The following is a 21759-nucleotide window of genomic DNA, read 5'->3' on the forward strand; positions in this document are numbered from 1 at the left end:
GACTCCGTCAGGACCATGGGGAATAGCGGCTCCGCAGGAGACAGGGCACAAAAAGTAAGCTTTTAGGTCACATGGTGTGTACTGGCTCCTCCCCCTATGACCCTCCTCCAAGCCTCAGTTAGGTACTGTGCCCGGACGAGCGTACACAATAAGGAAGGATCTTGAATCCCGGGTAAGACTCATACCAGCCACACCAATCACACCGTACAACTTGTGATTTGAACCCAGTTAACAGTATGATAACAACGAAGTAGCCTCTACAAAGATGGCTCACAACAATAATCACCCGATTTTTGTAACAATAACTATGTACAAGTATTGCAGACAATCCGCACTTGGGATGGGCGCCCAGCATCCACTACGGACTATGAGAAATAGAATTATCGGTAAGTAAATTCTCATTTTCTCTAACGTCCTAGTGGATGCTGGGGACTCCGTCAGGACCATGGGGATTATACCAAAGCTCCCAAACGGGCGGGAGAGTGCGGATGACTCTGCAGCACCGAATGAGAGAACTCCAGGTCCTCCTTAGCCAGAGTATCAAATTTGTAAAATTTTACAAACGTGTTCTCCCCTGACCACGTAGCTGCTCGGCAAAGTTGTAATGTCGAGACCCCTCGGGCAGCCGCCCAAGATGAGCCCACCTTCCTTGTGGAGTGGGCCTTTACAGATTTAGGCTGTGGCAGGCCTGCCACAGAATGTGCAAGTTGGATTGTGCTAGAGATCCAACGAGCAATCGTCTGCTTAGACGCAGGAGCACCCATCTTGTTGGGTGCATATAGTATAAACAGCGAGTCAGACTTTCTGACTCCAGCCGTCCTTGAAATATATATTTTCAATGCTCTGACAACGTCCAGCAACTTGGAGTCCTCCAAATCGCTAGTAGCCGCAGGCACCACAATAGGCTGGTTCAAGTGAAAAGCCGAAACCACCTTAGGGAGAAAATGAGGACGTGTCCGCAGTTCTGCCCTGTCCGAATGGAAAATCAGATATGGGCTTTTGTACGATAAAGCCGCCAACTCTGATACTCTCCTGGCTGAAGCCAGGGCCAGTAGCATGGTTACTTTCCATGTAAGATACTTCAAATCTACCGATTTGAGTGGCTCAAACCAATGGGATTTGAGAAAATCCAAAACTACGTTAAGATCCCACGGTGCCACTGGAGGCACAATCGGGGGCTGTATATGTAGTACACCTTTGACAAAAGTTTGTACTTCAGGCACTGAAGCCAATTCTTTCTGGAAGAAAATCGATAAGGCCGAAATTTGAACCTTAATAGACCCCAATTTGAGGCCCATAGACAATCCTGCCTGCAGGAAATGTAGGAATCGACCCAATTGAAATTCCTCCGTTGGGGCCTTCTTGGCCTCACACCACGCAACATATTTTCTCCAAATGCGGTGATAATGTTGTGCGGTCACTTCCTTCCTGGCTTTAATCAAGGTAGGAATAACTTCCTCTGGAATGCCCTTTTCTTTTAGAATCCGGCGTTCAACCGCCATGCCGTCAAACGCAGTCGCGGTAAGTCTTGGAACATACAAGGTCCCTGCTGAAGTAGGTCCCTTCTTAGGGGTAGAGGCCACGGATCTTCCGTGAGCATCTCTTGAAGTTCCGGGTACCAAGTCCTTCTTGGCCAATCCGGAGCCACGAGTATTGTTCTTACTCCCCGTAGCCGTATAATTCTCAGTACCTTTGGTATGAGAGGCAGAGGAGGAAACACATACACCGACTGGTACACCCACGGTGTTACCAGAGCGTCCACAGCTATTGCCTGAGGTTTTCTTGACCTGGCGCAATACCTGTCCAGTTTTTTGTTGAGGCGGGACGCCATCATGTCCACCTTTGGTTTTTCCCAACGGTTCACAATCATGTGGAAGACTTCTGGATGAAGTCCCCACTCTCCCGGGTGGAGGTCGTGTCTGCTGAGGAAGTCTGCTTCCCAGTTGTCCACTCCCGGAATGAACACTGCTGACAGTGCTATGACATGATTTTCCGCCCAGCGAAGAATCCTTGCAGCTTCTGTCATTGCTCTCCTGCTTCTCGTGCCGCCCTGTCTGTTTACGTGGGCGACTGCCGTGATGTTGTCCGACTGGATCAACACCGGCTGACCCTGAAGCAGCGGTTTTGCCAGGCTTAGAGCATTGTAAATCGCTCTTAGCTCCAGTATATTTATGTGAAGAGACGTCTCCAGGTTTGACCACACGCCCTGGAAGTTTCTTCCCTGTGTGACTGCTCCCCAGCCTCGGAGGCTGGCATCCGTAGTCACCAGGACCCAGTCCTGTATGCCGAATCTGCGTCCCTCTAACAGATGGGCACTCTGCAACCACCACAGAAGAGACACCCTTGTTCTTGGCGACAGGGTTATCCGCTGATGCATGTGCAGATGCGATCCGGACCATTTGTCCAGCAGATCCCACTGAAATATTCGAGCGTGGAATCTGCCGAATGGAATTGCTTCGTAAGAAGCCACCATCTTTCCCAGGACTCTTGTGCATTGATGTACTGACACATTTCCTGGTTTTAGGAGGTTCCTGACAAGTTCGGATAACTCCCTTGCTTTCTCCTCTGGGAGAAGCACCTTTTTCTGAACAGTGTCCAGAATCATTCCCAGAAACAGCAGACGTCTCGTCGGGGTCAATTGAGACTTTGGAAGGTTCAGAATCCACCCGTGTTGTTGAAGCACTAATTGGGTTAGTGCTACTCCGACCTCCAGCTGTTCTCTGGACCTTGCCCTTATCAGGAGATCGTCCAAGTAAGGGATAATTAATACGCCTTTTCTTCGTAGAAGAACCATCATTTCGGCCATTACCTTGGTAAAGACCCGAGGTGCCGTGGACAAACCAAACGGCAGCGTTTGAAACTGATAATGACAGTTTTGTATCACGAACCTGAGATACCCTTGGTGTGAAGGGTAAATTGGGACATGCAGATAAGCATCTTTTATGTCCAGGGACACCATGAAGTCCCCTTCTTCCAGATTCGCTATCACTGCTCTGAGTGACTCCATCTTGAACTTGAATTTCTGTATGTACAGGTTCAAGGATTTCAGATTTAGAATAGGTCTTACCGAACCGTCCGGCTTCGGTACCACAAATAGTGTGGAATAATACCCCTTTCCCTGTTGTAGGAGGGGTACCTTGACTATCACCTGCTGAGAATACAGCTTGTGAATGGCTTCCAATACCGTCGCCCTTTCTGAGGGAGACGTTGGTAAAGCAGACTTTAGGAACCGGCGAGGGGGAGACTTCTCGAATTACAACTTGTAACCCTGAGATACTACCTGCAGGATCCAAGGGTCCACCTGTGAGCGAGCCCACTGTGTGCTGAAAATCTTTAGTCGACCCCCCACCGCTCCTGAGTCCGCTTGTAAAGCCCCAGCGTCATGCTGAGGGCTTTGCAGAACCCGGGGCGGGCTTCTGTTCCTGGGCAGGGGCTGCTTGCTCCCTCTCTTACCCTTTCCTCTGCCTCGGGGCAGATATGACTGTCCTTTTGCCCGCTTGTTTTTATAGGAGCGAAAGGACTGCGGCTGAAAAGACGGTGTCTTTTTCTGTTGGGAGGGGGTCTGAGGTAAAAAAGTGGATTTGCCGGCAGTTGCCGTGGCCACCAGATCCGATAGACCGACCCCAAATAATTCCTCTCCTTTATACGGCAATACTTCCATATGCCGTTTGGAATCCGCATCACCTGACCACTGTCGCGTCCATAAACTTCTTCTGGCAGCTATGGACATCGCACTTACTCTCGATGCCAGAGTGCAAATATCCCTCTGAGCATCTCGCATATAAAGAAACGCATCCTTTAATTGCTCTAAAGTCAACAAAATACTGTCCCTATCGAGGGTGTCAATATTTTCAGTCAGGGAATCCAACCACACTACCCCAGCACTGCACATCCAGGCTGAGGCTATTGCTGGTCGGAGTATAACACCAGTATGTGTGTATATACTCTTCAGGGTAGTTTCCAGCCTCCTATCTGCTGGATCCTTGAGGGCGGCCGTATCAGGAGACGGTAACGCCACTTGTTTTGATAAGCGTGTGAGCGCCTTATCCACCCTAGGGGGTGTTTCCCAGCGCGCCCTAACCTCTGGTGGGAAAGGGTATAATGCCAATAACTTCTTAGAAATTAGCTGTTTTCTATCTGGGTTAACCCATGCTTCATCACACACGTCATTCAATTCCTCTGATTCTGGAAAAGCTACAGGTAGTTTTTTCACCCCCCACATAATACCCCTTTTTGAGGTACCTGCAGTATCAGAGATCTGCAAAGCCTCCTTCATTGCCGTGATCATATAACGTGTGGCCCTATTGGAAAATACGTTTGATCCTTCACCGTCGACACTAGATTCATCTGTGTCGGTACCTGTGTCGACTGACTGAGGTAAGGGACGTTTTACAGCCCCTGACGGTGTCTGAGACGCCTGAGCAGGTACTACCTGGTTTTCCGGCCGTCTCATTTCGTCAACTGACTTTTGTAATGTGCTAACATTATCACGTAATTCCATAATTAAAGCCATCCATTCCGGTGTCGACTCCCTAGGGGGTGACATCACCATTACCGGCAATTGCTCCGCCTCCATACCAACATCGTCCTCATACATGTCGACACACACGTACCGACACACAGCAGCCACACAGGGAATGCTCTTATCGAAGACAGGACCCACTAGCCCTTTGGGGAGACAGAGGGAGAGTTTGCCAGCACACACCCAAAAGCGCTATAAAATGTATATAAACAACCCTAAAAGGTGTTGTTTCTGTTATATGCGCTTTAATATAGAAATATCGCCAAAATATGCCCCCCTTCTCTTTTTTACCCTGTTTCTGTAGTGCAGTGCAGGGGAGAGTCCTGGGAGCCTTCCTCACAGCGGAGCTGAGCAGGAAAATGGCGCTGTGTGCTGAGGAGAATAAGCCCCGCCCCCTTTTCGGCGGGCTTTTCTCCCGGAGTTATAGATATCTGGCCTGGGTTAAATACATACATATAGCCTCAATGGCTATATGTGATGTATTCTTTTGCCATAGAAGGTATTAAATATTGCTGCCCAGGGCGCCCCCAGCAGCGCCCTGCACCCTCCGTGACCGTTCAGTGTGAAGTGTGTGACAACAATGGCGCACAGCTGCAGTGCTGTGCGCTACCTTCATGAAGACTGAAGAGCCTCCTGCCGCCTGTTTCCGGACCATCGATCTTCAGCATCTGTAAGGGGGATCGGCGGCGCGGCTCCGGGACGAACCCCAGGGTGAGACCTGTGTTCCGACTCCCTCTGGAGCTATGTCCAGTAGCCTAAGACTCCAATCCATCCTGCACGCAGGTGAGTTGAAAATCTCTCCCCTAAGTCCCTCGATGCAGTGAGCCTGTTGCCAACAGGACTCACTGAAAATAAAAAACCTAAAAACTTTTTCTAAGCAGCTCTTTAGGAGAGCCACCTAGATTGCACCCTGCTCGGACGGGCACAAAAACCTAACTGAGGCTTGGAGGAGGGTCATAGGGGGAGGAGCCAGTACACACCATGTGACCTAAAAGCTTACTTTTTGTGCCCTGTCTCCTGCGGAGCCGCTATTCCCCATGGTCCTGACGGAGTCCCCAGCATCCACTAGGACGTTAGAGAAAAAAAAAATGCTGCTACACGTGAACTCAATGCCACCCTCACTAACCTGAATGAAACACTCAGATCCATGCACCAACAGCAAACAAGCAGCAGTTCTGGTACAACTCCAAATATCACGCCAGTCTCATCACCACGAAGACGCTCCACCAGAGCACGACAACATGACAGTGCTAAAGGCAAAGGGCAGGACAAGCAGGCACCCCAAAAAAATGAACACAAAACAAACAAATTTAACATTTCCGAGAAGTAATTCAAAATAGTTAGTAAGTGTATGTTTGGCAAAATATATATAACACTTAGCTCCTTGACAATTTATACATCATTAATTATAAGTGGTACAAACAGCATAAAATTTGTACGCACATTTATTCTTTACCATCTTTGTTTTCTTTTGGAGGAGGGAAATGTTGTTGGAGCTGCACATACATGTTAGCAGGAAGTAACCAGACCACTTGATTTTTTTCTAATCATTACTCTTTCTAGATTCCAATCATTCGCCTATCCTGCACACACAATCATTGCCAGGCAGCCACATACAAGTTAGCAGGAAGTAACCAGACCACTTGATTTTTTTCTAATCATTACTCTTTCTAGATTCCAATCATTCTCATATCCTGCAGCCAATCCACATTACAATGTAATTGTTAACTATTTTACCTTTCTTCTCTATACAACATTACAAGAATAACACAATTGAGTTGTGTAAAAAGCTTTTAATATGTTGTCATTGAATTGAGATAATTCATTGCCAAAATGAATGTCATTATTGTTGGGCCATGTTTGTGTGTGTTAAAAATGAGTAATAATTTTATTACACAATGCAGAAACCAAAAAATAATAAATCTTTAACCAAAAAATAAATAAAAATAATGTGTATAATAATGTATATATGTGGCAAACTGTATTTACTTGCAAATCAGCAAGTTTATTGCAGCAAACATTACGAAATAAATTATTTTGGATGAGAGTAAGTTTGTGTCCCTTAAATATGATGGAGCATCACACATAGGGACACATGTATTCCTCAAGGCTAACATATTATATGTTGAGGACCGTTTATTTAGAACACAGGTTCTCAAACTCGGCCCTCAGGACCCCACACAGGGCATGTTTTGCAGGTCTCCTCACAGAATCACAAGTAACATAATTAGCTCCACCTGTGAACCTTTTAAAATGTGTATGTGAGTAATTCATACACCTGTGCTTCTATTGGGTTACCTGCAAAACATGCACTGTGTGGGGTCCTGAGGCCCAGTTTGAGAACCTGTGCATTAGGACGTTACACACAATCATAAAGTAAAATACTAAATAAATTACTATGTGGATTATGTGTGCTTGTAATAAATTATCAGTGCAAGTTTATGAACACTTATCCAGACTTAATGCATGCCACTCATAATCTGTTGCTTTGATTTTTAAAATAAACACAATACACATGCGAAATTAGTTTTGCATAAAGCGAGGGTATGTTTGTAGGTCTCAAGGAGACACACATTCTGAGTAATGGTTTTTACAATAAAAATGGGCCAACATCTATTTATGATTACACAACAAATGAAATAAGCAAACCAAACTTACCTTAGAAATAGCGAGTGATGAGCTCTTGCCTAATCTACATCCCTACATCTGTACTCCTTGGGGTATATTTACTAAGGTCCCGATTTTGACCGAGATGCCGTTTTTTCTTCAAAGTGTCATCTCGGTAATTTACTAAACTCAAATCACGGCAGTGATGAGGGCATTCGTATTTTTTTGGAAGTCAAAGTAAAAAAATACGAATGAATACACCATCGGTCAAAACGCGGCTGTTTAAGTATGAATCTCGGTCATTTACTAAGAAGTGCAAAGCAAAAAAAATACAAACACTACCGTGATAAATTACAATTCATAAAAAAGTGCTAAAAAAAAAACAGACCTGCTTTTTTGAGCCGTGATTGGATAGGCATGCACGGATCCATGAGATCCGTGCATGTATATCTGTGGGAAGGGGTGGGAAAGTGTTAATTTACCCTAAAAAAATTGTGTGGGGTCCCCCCTCCTAAGCATAACCAGCCTCGGGCTCTTTGAGCCGGTCCTGGTTGCAGAAATATGGGGAAAAAATGGACAGGGGTTCCCCCATATTTAAACAACCAGCACCGGGCTCTGCGCCTGGTCCTGGTTCCCAAAATACGGGGGACAAAAAGAGTAGGGGTCCCCCGTATTTTAGAAACCAGCACCGGGCTCCACTAGCTGGACAGATAATGCCACAGCCGGGGGTCACTTTTATACAGTGCCCTGCGGCCGTGGCATCAAATATCCAACTAGTCACCCCTGGCCGGGGTACCCTGGGGGAGTGGGGACCCCTACAATCAAGGGGTCCCCCCCAGCCACCCAAGGGCCAGGGGTGAAGCCCGAGGCTGTCCCCCCCCATCCAATGGGCTGTGGATGGGGGGCTGATAGCCTTTGATGAAAAGTAAAAGATATTGTTTTTAGTAGCAGTACTACAAGGCCCAGCAAGCCTCCCCGCAAGCTGGTACTTGGAGAACCACAAGTACCAGCATGCGGCGGGAAAACGGGCCAGCTGGTACCTGTAGTACTACTACTAAAAAAATACCCAAAAAAAGACAATACACACACACCTTGAAAGTAAAGTTTTAATACATCTATCCACACAAACATTACACATACTTACCTATGTACCCACGCAGGTCGGTCCACTTCTCCTGTAGATTCCATGGTGTACCTGTTGAATAAATTATACTCACCAAATCCTGTGTAGAAGGCTCCTCGGATAATCCAGTTGTAATCCACGTACTTGATAAAAATAAAAAAACGGAGACCCGATCCTCGCACTGAAAGGGGCCCCATGTTTTCACATGGGACCCCTTTCCCCGAATGCCAGAAACCCCCTCTGACTTATGTCTAAGTGGGTTTCTTCAGCCAATCAGGGAGCGCCACGTTGTGGCACCCTCCTGATCGGCTGTGTGCTCCTGTACTGACTGACAGGCGGCACACGGCAGTGTTACAATGTAGCGCCTATGCGCTCCATTGTAACCAATGGTGGGAACTTTCTGCTCAGCTGTGAGGTCACTTTCGGTCAACCGCTGAGCAGAAAGTTCCCACCATTGGTTACAATGGAGCGCATAGGCGCTACATTGTAACACTGCCGTGTGCCGCCTGTCAGTCAGTACAGGAGCACACAGCCGATCAGGAGGGTGCCACAACGTGGCACTCCCTGATTGGCTGAAGAAACCCACTTAGACATAAGTCAGAGGGGGTTTCTGGCATTCGGGGATAGGGGTCCCATGTGAAAACATGGGGCCCCTTTCAGTGCGAGGATCGGGTCTCCGTTTTTTTATTTTTATCAAGTACGTGGATTACAACTGGATTATCCGAGGAGCCTTCTACACAGGATTTAGTGAGTATAATTTATTCAACAGGTATACCATGGAATCTACAGAAGTGGACCGACCTGCGTGGGTACATAGGTAAGTATGTGTATATGTTTGTGGATGGATGTATTAAAACCTTACTTTCAAGGTGTGTGTGTATTGTCTTTTTTTGGGTATTTTTTTAGTAGTAGTACTACAGGTACCAGCGGGCCCGTTTTCCCGCCGCATGCTGGTACTTGTGGTTCTCCAAGTACCAGCTTGCGGGGGAGGCTTGCTGGGCCTTGTAGTACTGCTACTAAAAACAATATCTTTTACTTTTCATCAAAGGCTATCAGCCCCCCATCCGCAGCCCATTGGATGGGGGGACAGCCTCGGGCTTCACCCCTGGCCCTTGGGTGGCTGGGGGGGACCCCTTGATTGAAGGGGTTCCCACTCCCCCAGGGTACCCCAGCCAGGGGTGACTAGCTGGATATTTGATGCCACAGCCGCAGGGCACTGTATAAAAGTGACCCCGGCTGTGGCATTATCTGTCCAGCTAGTGGAGCCCGGTGCTGGTTTCAAAAATACGGGGGACCCCTACGCTTTTTGTCCCCTGTATTTTTGGAACCAGGACCAGGCGCAGAGCCCGATGCTGGTTGCTTAAATATGGGGGAACCCCTGTCCATTTTTCCCCCATATTTCTGCAACCAGGATCGGCTCAAAGAGCCCGAGGCTGGTTATGCTTAGGAGGGGGGACCCCACGCAATTTTTTTTTTGGTTTTACACTATTTTTTTTTTTATTAAACATGCACAATGAACCCCAGCACGGATCTCGCAGATCCGGCCGTGATTCATTGTGTTAAAGTCGGCAGTGTTTTGCTAATCACTGCCGTAAAACACAGGGGGAAAAAACGAATGACATCGACATCGGAACAAACGAAAATGCAGAATACGGCAGCTTAGTAAATTAGTCGTAATAAATTCAAAAAGTTGCAATTTTACACTTTCGATGTCATTCGTGATTGAACTTTGACCTCCGAATGTTAGTAAATATACCCCCAAGTATCACCAGATGTCTCTAATTCCTCTGCTTGCTGGCTGCTTTCTTCATCCTCCTCCTCAACATGTGGCAGATGTTGTTGCAAACACATGTTATGAAGAAAGCAGCAGCAGAACACAATTTGAGTCACCTTCGAGGGACTATACAACAAAAGGCCACCAGACTTATCCAGACACCGAAACCTAGATTTCAGCACACCAAAACATCTTTCTATCTTTATAATAAAAGGTGATGTTACTTCTGGTAGCAATAAATCCACTGAGACATAGATGGCGTACCCCACTCACAAAGTATATAACATATCTCCGCATATAAAGGTATCTTTGCCTCTATCACACAAAAGAGCCGTGAAGATAAATGCGTACCATTACTCACTCAAGAATAGGCGGTGATCCTCATATAACGGGTTCTTTGTACGCTGCTCCACAGATGAACGAACAGGTGGTAGTATAATAAAAAATACTTTATTAAAATACATACAGGGGACCCCACATACAACAACTCAGGGGTGGAAAGTGTGACAACCGGTAGGCCGTTGGACGAAAACGGCACTCGACAACTAGATGAAATAACACAATTTCAGCCTCAAGAGGAGAGATGTGTGTACAATCCTCCTGTCAGGTCTATTCCAACGCGTTTCTCCCCATTCATGGGGCTTTTTCAAGGAACAAGAGTGCTCAATATCTGAGCCTATTTAAATAAAACCACAGGAAATAGTTACCAATGAAAGTTTAATTAGGTTGAATTGGAAGCAGACGGGTTACCAAGGCAATGCGTCTACACGTGCGCCCAGAATCCCGTGCGGTCCAATTACACTATATGGGCGTGTATGTTCACGGACGGAAGAACACTTCCGCCCGCACTGAGCTCAGTTCCGGTCAGCGTCTCCATAGTAACGTCTCCTGACGCGTCAACGGACATCCGCCCACGTCTAGCGTGTGAGGGCTAGAACCTACGCTGACGAGCTTCCGCCCTCAGTACCCGGCGCTAACGGGCTTCCGCCTTCAGTCCCAGTATCTAAATTAAATGGGATCTCTGGTGACCTTAATATTGTCCGCGTTGCCATGGTAACATGCCCAAATAGACGAACATGATGTTAATATAACAAAGGATTTCCTGGGTAATTCTACATAAATCACTACCTTAGGTATTAACACAGAGTTCCCCAAGTATAATAACCCTAATACATAAAACCTACTTGAGGCTACAATTATGTATTAAAATAAAAGGAAATACAATACCAGATAAAAACACCTTATAAAAACCACCTTAATTCAAATTCATGATTCAAGCCATGTGAGGCTAAAGTTTGTAGATTAAATATCCACTTCATTTCCCTTTTGCTAACCTTATATCTCTATCATTACTACGTCATAGATCTTTTGTCAGCTCTATACCCCACAATGATATAATGTGATCAGTGGAAGTTATGTACCTCCTTAAAATGTAGGGAAAATGGATGGGTGACAAGTCCCTTACGTATGTTTCGTAAATGTTCTGCCCAGCGAATTTTCAACATCCTGCTAGTTTTACCTATATACAATTTTTTGCATGAGCATTGTATCACATAAATAGCATATTTGCTATTACAGGTGGTAAACTGTTGGATTCTAAATTATTTTCCATTCCAGTTAAAAGAGTCCAATTTTCTGATCTTAGAGGGGCAACTCTTACACATACTACAATCCCCGCACCTATGGAAACCTCGATTTCTCACAGTGCCCCCTAATGGTTTATCTATATATGCACTCGCGGTTAGTTTATCCTTCAGGTTGGGTGCCCTTGTGTAAATAAACTTTGGTTTCTCCGGTAGAATGGAGGCTAAAACCAGATCCCTTTTAAGGAGATGCCAGTTCTTTTGAAACACCCTCTCAACCTATTTATGATAACCATTAAACTGAGTGATGAAAGCTATATTTTGCTGTGTCCCCAACTCGGATTCTTTAACTCTTGTACTGAGTAGAGTTTCCCTATCAATCGCAGAGATTTTCTCTAGGGATTTTTGTAAACGAAGGGGCTTGTAACCTTTTTGAATAAATTTATTTTTCATAACTTGTGCCTCCGCGATGTAATTCTAATTTTCTGAGCAATTATGTCTCAGACGGGTGAACTGACCTTCTGGTACGTTCTTAAGCCACTGGGGTAAATGATTACTTTGTGTGCTGATATAAGTATTTGAATCGGTCGGTTTGATATAAACCGTAGATTCATCTTTAATATTTACAATGTATATATTCAGATCCAAAAATTTACCTTGATGTTACTCCAATTAAAGGTCAAATTAATGCCCAAATCATTATTATTCAGATAAAGACAAAAATCACCAAGGGGATTAAGATTCCCCTTCCATATAAAGAGGACGTCGTCTATTTACCGCCACCATTGGACCAGGCTCACCCCCCAGCCAGGACCACCCCACACTGAGGCATCTTCCCACCTGGACATGAAAAGATTGGCATAGCTGGGGGCGAACCTGGTCCCCATGGCGGTACCAACCTCCTGATTGTAGGACTCTCCGTCAAAATTAAAATAATTATTCTGTAAAATGAAAGCAATTCCCCTCAGAATAAAATCCCAGAGATTATATTGTATATCTGCAGTTATTAAGGTCTGTTTAACTACCTCTATCCCATCTTCATGTTTAATGATCGTATACAGGGATGTGACATCACCTGTTACTAACCACATGTCACTCTCCCATTTTACTTCTTTGAGTTTATTCAAAACATCTTGTGTATCTTTGAGATGTGAACGGCCCTCCAATACGAAAGGCTGCAGCTGGAAGTCGATATAGCGTGACATATTTGCAGTGATGGAATTTGTACCAGCCACTATGGGACGGCCTGGGGGATGCTGTTCATCCTTGTGCACCTTCGGCAAAAGGTACAAAACCGGTACAGTATACTTCTCATTAATCAGAAACTCCGAGGTGGATTTTTCAAGTGTCCCATTATCAGAGTACTCTTTGACTAAATCCCTCAGGCCATTCAAGACTTTAACTGAAGGGTCTGCTCTTAGTTTCCTATAGGTGATACCATCCTTTAGTTGACGCATAGCCTCTTTTACATACATGGACCTACTCATTATAACAACCCCTCCCCCCTTGTCAGCAGGTTTTATTATAATTGACTCATTTTTCTTGTGTCGCTCTACGGCATCTCGCTCATTTTTGGAAAGATTAGGTCTATGAGCTGGGATGTTCCCTTGTAGAGCATATAGTAACGTGATTCATGTTAAGATACAGCAACACATAAGTAACACACTCTGGGGCAGATGTATTAACCTGTAGAAGGCATAAGGAAGTGATAAACCAGTGCTATGTGCAAGGTAATAAAGGCAGCGGACAATCTGTTCCTAAATGTTCATTTACATATTGGAGCTGATTGGCTGGTGCCTTTATCACCTTGCACGTATCACTGGTTTCTCACTTCCTTATGCCTTCTACAGGTTAATACATCTGCCCCTGTATTTGGACAAATTATACGCAGGCCTACACATATCAAATTACATACTGTCAAAGTCGAAAAATATCATGATTCACTATTGCCTTGTACTGACCCCAATGCACGTGCCTGCTGCTCGTGCACTGACTCCCCCGTGCGTACGCATCCACACACGATGCATAGGGGACACGCCGACGTCTCCTGCGCATTGAGATGTGTATTTACGGCGGGGTTTGTGGGCTACTAGATCAGCTACATATTTAACCAATATAATGTGTTTTGTAGGAAATAGTCCCCTTAATAACATCTGAAAGTATGTTTAGTGTAACTGGTTCATGGACATGGGAATCCCTCTTTGCATGATACGAAGGGTCAGATATAGGATGAACGGTGGGGTTTAGTATCCAACGTAAAAGTATTTTATTAGAAACATTCCGGTGTTGGTTAGGAAGAGATTGTTCGCTGCTGCGTATAGTTATGCAAAAAAGTATGTTTGGAACATTAAATGTATTTGCAGTTCATTATCCATGCGGCGGCAATCCTGTGGATACCTCCCACCTGAACAGTTTGAAATAGTCACAGCCCATCTGTTCGAATCCACCTATGACCTTTTGTCATAATGCAGAGACCCATTCCGGTGTCCAATGAACAATGAGATTGTAAGGACCATTGTATTGTTACTGTATGTTGTGTATATAAGACCACCAGCCTGGGCCAGCTCATTCACTCTCTCCACAAGGTTTCATCATTGACTAACTGAGAGCTGGTTTCCAGGACGGCGCTTGCGATCATTCCCACGTGTGTAAGTTTCTCTGTAGCCACTTTGTTCTCTTTTTGTGCTAGCCATTTACCCATTCTCTCTGTTTGTTATTATCTGCGATTGTGCCGCTATTGTATATTTATGTCTAGTTATTCTGTTTAGATATTAATGTTAGTTTTGTAGTGTATAAGCTGTACTGTTTACTTTTTACATTTTAACGTATCTCTCATAAAGGTTTTGGAACCTTACAAGGTATCGTGTATTTATCATTATATTGCAAAGGGTACTCTGAGCGTCTCAATTATTATTATCAAGGTTAATAAGCGTTATATCGTTACAGTATTACAGTACTAAGGTTTACAGTATAAGCATATCCTTTCAGTGTGTTGCTAACAAGGTTTACTGTGTCAGTCTGTGAGCGTCTGCGCAGCTCGTGTTCTTAACGTGGGCACAGCGTCCGCTACGCTAATAACGTAGCATTATGGTAGTCGGCCGCCTATAGCGTGCTCGATCCCAAGCGTAAACCCGCGAGTGTACGTGTCGCTTGTGCGTCGCGCTCACGGTCTAGCGTCTGCTATGCTAAGTGCGTACCATTACGGTACTCCATACGCCAATTGCGTACTGAGTCTCTTACAAATATATAGTGAATGTTATAAGATAACTACTTAGATTTATCAATTGGGGCCTCGTCCGTCCTCCTCATATCCGCACTAGCGAAACTAAGCAGACTTTTATCTATCAGCAAAAGGCGGGAAGGTAGTATCCCTTTGTTAACCCGTTTGGTGGTCAGGGATACGGTAGTGCTGACCAGATAAGCGTCTGCTTCGCTTAGTTGTAGGAGTGCTGGTGGAATCCGGAACCGGAAGGTAAGAACAGTACGCTATTGTCTTTTAAAACTGTTTATTTCTGTTTGATACGCATTGCATACGCAACACACGCACACACCTGCATTTTCATCTGTATACTTTCACATCTCACTTTCCTGTTGGCCATTTATCATTGATAACGTGCTGAGAAAGATTTGTTGCTATTTGTAGTTAAAAGTAAAATTAATACTTAAGGGAGTAAGTGTAAAACACGCACACAGCCTTGCCTAGTACAGCGAGATCTGTGTGGTGTTCGGTAAATGATTATAGCTAAATATCATTTGCATTGATAGAAACGTGTTATTTGTATTACTGCGGACATGTTTGGCTTGTGTACACGTGTCTCTAACCAAGGGCGGGACAAGCGTACACGACGCAAAGGCCTACACACGTGGCGTATAGTGCGCAACAAGCGTACGTATATGCCCACTTAATACAAATCACACTATAGCATTGTTTAATAGGCGATACGGAAGCAACGCGATAATTACACAAGTTTGTTCAGTGTCCAAAAGTTAGTTTAAAGATCCTTTCTCCTATTGCAAGACCTCTGGAATTTACCTGTCTGCCTGAATGAAAGTAATTTCTGTACAGAAAGATTAGAGTGTATATGAATGAACAGGAGTGAGTGTGGAAATAAAGGTTTTTTTTTTTGTGAACCCAGAAATCGGGATCCCGTCGGAGATCACATCAGGTGAGTGGACACTTGGTGGCGTGGGATTGGCTTGCTCACGTTAACATTGTATAAGGTAAAGGAGCAATTAGTATCCGCAGACAAGAGGACTGCGAAGGTTAAGAAAGCGCAGCCCTGGGGGTTAGTGTAGCACCCATATAGGCCTGTTCAGTAAAACGCTCCGGCTGAAGGTTTCGCAGCCTAAACAACCGATTCCGTTGGTCGTTCAGCGTATAAGTAATAGTTACTTATACGCAGTGCGACTGTACCGCATGTAATTGTGTGCACTAGTTAGTTGCTTGATACCCACTACGCAATCTGCGTACGCTTTGCGGGATCATAAACGCTATTTGCACACTTTAACGTGATTTGTGTAGGTTTTTGTTATTTTAAGGGAGTTTCGCTGTTCACTCAGGAAATCTCCAACAACTGATACTTACTGGGGAGGGTAGCACACTCCCACACGCCCCAGTAAATAGAGGTTACAAAAAGATCCAGAGATTGGGTACGACCAGTGGTGGGCACATTGCTGGAATTCGTATTGGCCAATAGGGGCGTGAGTGGGTGAAGGCACTCGTTCAACTTTCACCGTCGCCTTATCTCTGGGAACTTGGTTTGTTTTGTAAGAATTTGCTGAGACAGCAAATATCTACAAATAATGGGGGCCAGTTGCTCAAGTAAGGGACGACCAACAAGGGTTAACGTTGGTATTGGTTGGCCCAAAGGGTCAGCACGGTCAGGTATTATGCAAAGAATGGGAACGAATGACTGAGGATGATGGGGAACAGTTCCCCAGGGTGGGCAGTTTGAATCCTGAGGTATTGCAATATCTAAGAAAAAGGGTAGGTCTAATCAAATCTGCAAAACAAAGGATTAGACATTATGAGTGTTTACAGTTATGGCAACGGGAAGTTGAGATACAAAGGGAATTAGCTTACACAGCTGACTCTCACCTTGGTAAGAAAAATATGGCAACAGGAGAAACTATGGCTACAGAGAATGGCACACTGGTATATGATAAAAATGCACTTAGTAACTGTATTAATTATGATAATAGTAAATGTAATAATGATAAAAGTAAAACTGTTAAATGTACAAATGTTAACCCCGTGCAAGTTGCACCCCATGTTAAACTCTCCTCAGGATTACAAGCAAGAAAGCGAACCCAACACGATGTCGACACTCTTCCCAGCAGCCATCATACAAGACACCCAGGTGGGCACGGCCCAATCGGTAAAAGCAGTAATAGAACCCCCTGACGGAGGGTCAGGTGAGGTCGTGTACACAGGTAAGCATGATATTGTATATTACACACAGACAAATGCACCTCACATTGTAGAGTCAACACAAGATAGTGTAATTGAACTAAATCCTGTCAGGGTGATCACAGCCCCCAATGGGAGGACTGACGCTCACGGGGTCACTCCCACCAGAGACATTGCTATGCATTGTCCCTGGTCCAGGATGGAATTGAGGACAATTATGTCTGAATTTCCTGATCCCAGGAGAGATCTAACCACATGTCAGAGGTTTATTAAAGAACTAGGAAACTCCGCCGAACCCACCAACAAAGGTTGGCGGACAGTGCTGAGTGCATGTTTGCCCTCCAATGTTGACCCTGCAAAATTTATTACTGATTGCAAGTTAGACGCAGAAGAACCTCGTACGGAGGAATACAATCAGGAAAATATTAAGCAGATCAACCTGCAGTTAGAAGTATATTTCCCAGCTGTTGTCGAGCGGAACAAAATCTTCTCCACAAGACAAAGAGAAGGGGAAGGTACTGCTAATTATTTCAATCGGGCACTGCAAATAATGGCTAGATACACTGGGAGCACGGACATTGAGGAAAATGTACAGCATAGAGAGATAGCGGTTAAGGTATTAATGGATGGTTTAAAGGAAGTGTTGAGAACGAGTGTACAAACCTCTCTACCTAACTGGAGAGGTATCTCAGTGGCTGCTTTGAGAGAGTCTGCTATTGACCATGATCAGATCATAAGACACAGGGAGTCACAGGGCGGTAAGCAAATGACAATCAGTAGACAGGCCCTGACAACGAAGCCACATCAGTTTAAGCCCCAGACCCCTGTGGGTAAGTCAAATGTGTTAACTTGTTATAACGGTCACAAAGAGGGTCATTTGGCACGAGACTATAGATTGAAAAATACACAAAAATCATATCAAACCCGTAGACAACAACACGACCGTAACATCCAAAGGACCAGGGAAGCACAGGGAGAGCGGTTGATGGTGATGAGCATCCAAGCGTTAGAGGAGACATCAAATCAACCAAAACCACAGGTTACTGGCACTTGGAGGAAGCCAAGGGTTTGTTATTTGTGTAAAAGGGAAGGGCATTATGCCAGAAATTGTAACAGCCCACATAAAGTCAGACCCCCTAGACAACGACATGAAAAATGAAATTGTAATCAGGTACCACATATGTAAAATTTTGAGCTACACCTATAATTTGCAATCAGGAAAGTTGGTAATTAGCCTTGATAATAAGCCTGAGGTTACAGTCTATGTAATTGGGAGGTCATTCCTTGAAGACACAGGGACGGCTGGGTAAACTTTGTAATTTATCTGTAAATGTTTCTTTTCCCCATCTGACGTTAACTACGACAGCTCCAACGTCACATGACTACTTGGTCTTTTCAGAGGTCTACCCAACCCCAGTATGTCCTACAAGCATCGTTGTGTCCTGGCCAGACACAAATGGGTGGAGTGTGGAAATACTGGTGGGGGAGACTGTGCAAAGATACCAATGGACGTGTTGATGTGACAGCCTGATGGTGAACGGAAGATCTAACAAAAAAAAATTCTCCCACTCATGTAACATATATAAATTGTTCTCTCTCTCTTTTGTTTTTTTTTTCTCTTTATGTTCTCATGTTCTCATGCTTTACAGATGGTATGTCACACATCAGTTAGACAAATGGTAATGCAAGATTTATTCTCCTTACAGAAAGAGCGCTGAGTCAGAAAGAATATTGTATCACTGGAATGTTTGGAAGACAGAGACAGCACCTTTGAGATGACAGCAGAACAAGAACAACAAGACTAGAGAACAAATTATCGTAACAAGTTTCTTTCCCCTTCAATTATTTTCTGTACCCCCATTACAAATTTCTCCTTTCTCCTCCTGTAAGATGGACTCGCCTCAAGAGACTGCCATCCGTGTTTTCCTGTTGACCCTGTTGTTGACCAGAGCAGTCTGTTCCGGTGAGAGTACCAGTGAGGTCGAGAAAGGATCCGGAATGGGTTCTGATGACAAGGATGGGCTCGTAGGATTCCAAGAGCAACACAATCTCTGAGTAAAGGCGAGTATCAGAAAACGATCTGGTAGCATTGACAATAGAAGAAATTGTGAAGGATTGTTAGCTGAAGAGAACTGCATCTGTAGGCACTGTGACAATATAGTTGAGGATGGGTGCATCAAGAAATGTCAGTCCAGTTTTAATATCAACATGGACCGGCATCCATTGGGTGACTATCACTCATTAGTGGGTAAAGTGTTAAACCAGACAGACTGTTGGGTGTGCTCTCAAGTACCTCAAGGTCATAGCAAATCAGGACTAGTACCATACCCTCTAACGATAGGAGAGGTACTTGAGTTAAATGGTGGGAGGCCGGTGGACAAGAGATTTAATATTTATAGTCCTCCTAGTTTGAAGCTCCAACAATACCATGTAGATAGGTCCCTAATATGTTTTAACATTTCCAATCCCCGAAAGCCGGGAAATTGGGAAGTGTCATGGAATAATCAAACCATGACATTTTCACATAGAGCCGACAGAATGCCCACAGACACAGAACTTATACGCCAGATATCCGAAGGTGGAAAATATTTCCGGTATAGGTACACTCTAGGAAGTAGGACCATGAGAATTGGAGAAGTATCACCAGGATACTGTGCACATATCGTACAACCAGATACGTGTACTAGACAGATGGGATAATTAGGGTTAGGAGATTTCACATGGAAAGTTTGTAACATGGTTATGTCATACTCCGTCCCATATGTTCTCCCCGATGACGCGTATTTCATATGCGGGAGAAAGGCGTCTAAGTGGCTTGCCCCAAACTCAGAGGGATTATGTTACATTGAAAAAGTACTGCCTGAAGTAATGACTGTATCCCATAACAAAATGAAAGACATTCACCGCGGTGCCCAAGCTCCTTATACTCACACTCATTAAGAGCACGTCGTTAAAAGGCACCTGATAGAGAGGACAGAGCATCCGGCCTCTGATCTGATCCATGAATCCACTGGGATTCAATTCCTCCTCGCGTTAGATATCACTCGTACCGCCAGAGGAGTGATAAACTTTAGGTATATAAACGCGCTTGCGAACCTGATAGATAATATCACCGAAATGTATGACGACACGTTCAGGTATACTGGGAGAGAGCTACACTTGAAGAAGCTTTCGATTGCCAATAACCGCAAAGCTACAGTAAAGAGACGACAATCCAGACAAGACATCAACAAGACCCCAATCGGCGACTGCATACTAAATCTCACATAATATGACTGCATTTATAACGCTTATTTCTTATCTTCATCTCTACAACCTTCAGGTAGTGACACACAGTCGACAGGGAATATAGACACATATACTAGCACGCACATACTCTCCCCCTCCATGTATCATCAACTAATGTGCACCCCATTTGTTGCAACCAAAAGCCGAAAAGAGCTCGGTAGAGAGTTTGACAGCCCATCCACAGACCCTTAATACAGGATAAGAAGGATTCAAATGTATACTTCGCAATACCTCGAAGCTTGATTTAAAACACGTACGGCACGATGATACATGACCCCTCAGACATGGATTCCATACACACATGCTTTTGCTATCTCACTAGGTCATACCTTTCCCACCTCCTCCTCTCCTCCCTACTCCCAATCATAATAAGGTATTTCATGATAACATAGGTATATTTTTCTGTTTGAACTGTTTTGATAGTGGCAGTTATTGATGACTGCCAAAGGGTGGACTGTCAAAGTCGAAAAATATCATGATTCACTATTGCCTTGTACTGACCCCAATGCACGTGCACCGACTCCCCCGTGCGTACGCATCCCCACACGATGCGTAGGGGACGCTCCGACGTCTCCTGCGCATTGAGATGTGTATTTACGGCGGGGTTTGTGGGCTACTAGATCAGCTACATATTTAACCAATATAATGTGTTTTGTAGGTAATAGTCCCCTTAATAACATCTGAAAGTATGTTTAGTGTAACTGGTTCATGGACATGGGAATCCCTCTATGCATGATACGAAGAGTCAGATATAGGATGAACGGTGGTGTTTAGTATCCAACGGAAGAGTATTTTATTAGAAACATTCCGGTGTTGGTTAGGAAGAGATTGTTCGCTGCTGCGTATAGTTATGCACAAAAGTATGTTTGGAACATTAAATGTATTTGCAGTTCATTATCCATGCGGCGGGAATCCTGTGGTTACCTCCCACCTGAACAGTTTGAAATAGTCACAGCCCACCTGTTCGAATCCACCTATGACCTTTTGTCATAATGCAGAGACCCATTCCGGTGTCCAATGAACAATGAGATTGTAGGGACCATTGTATTGTTACTGTATGTTGTGTATATAAGACCACCAGCCTGGGCCAGCTCATTCACTCTCTCCACAAGGTTTTCATCATTGACTGAGAGCTGGTTTCCAGGACGGCGCTTGCGATCATTCCCATGTGTGTAAGTTTCTCTGTAGCCACTTTGTTCTCTTTTTGTGCTAGCCATTTACCCATTCTCTCTGTTATTGTCTGCGATTGTGCCGCTATTGTGTATTTATGTCTAGTTTTTCTGTTTAGATATTGTTAGTTTTGTAGTGTATAAGCTGTACTGTTTACATTTTACATTTTAACGTATCTCTCATAAAGGTTTTGGAACCTTACAAGGTATCGTGTGTTTATTATTATATTGCAAAGGGTACTCTGAGCGTCTCAATCGCTCAAACAGCTTTTATATTATCAAG

Source organism: Pseudophryne corroboree, chromosome 4 (assembly GCF_028390025.1).
Source record: "Pseudophryne corroboree isolate aPseCor3 chromosome 4, aPseCor3.hap2, whole genome shotgun sequence".
NCBI classification, from domain to species: domain Eukaryota; kingdom Metazoa; phylum Chordata; class Amphibia; order Anura; family Myobatrachidae; genus Pseudophryne; species Pseudophryne corroboree.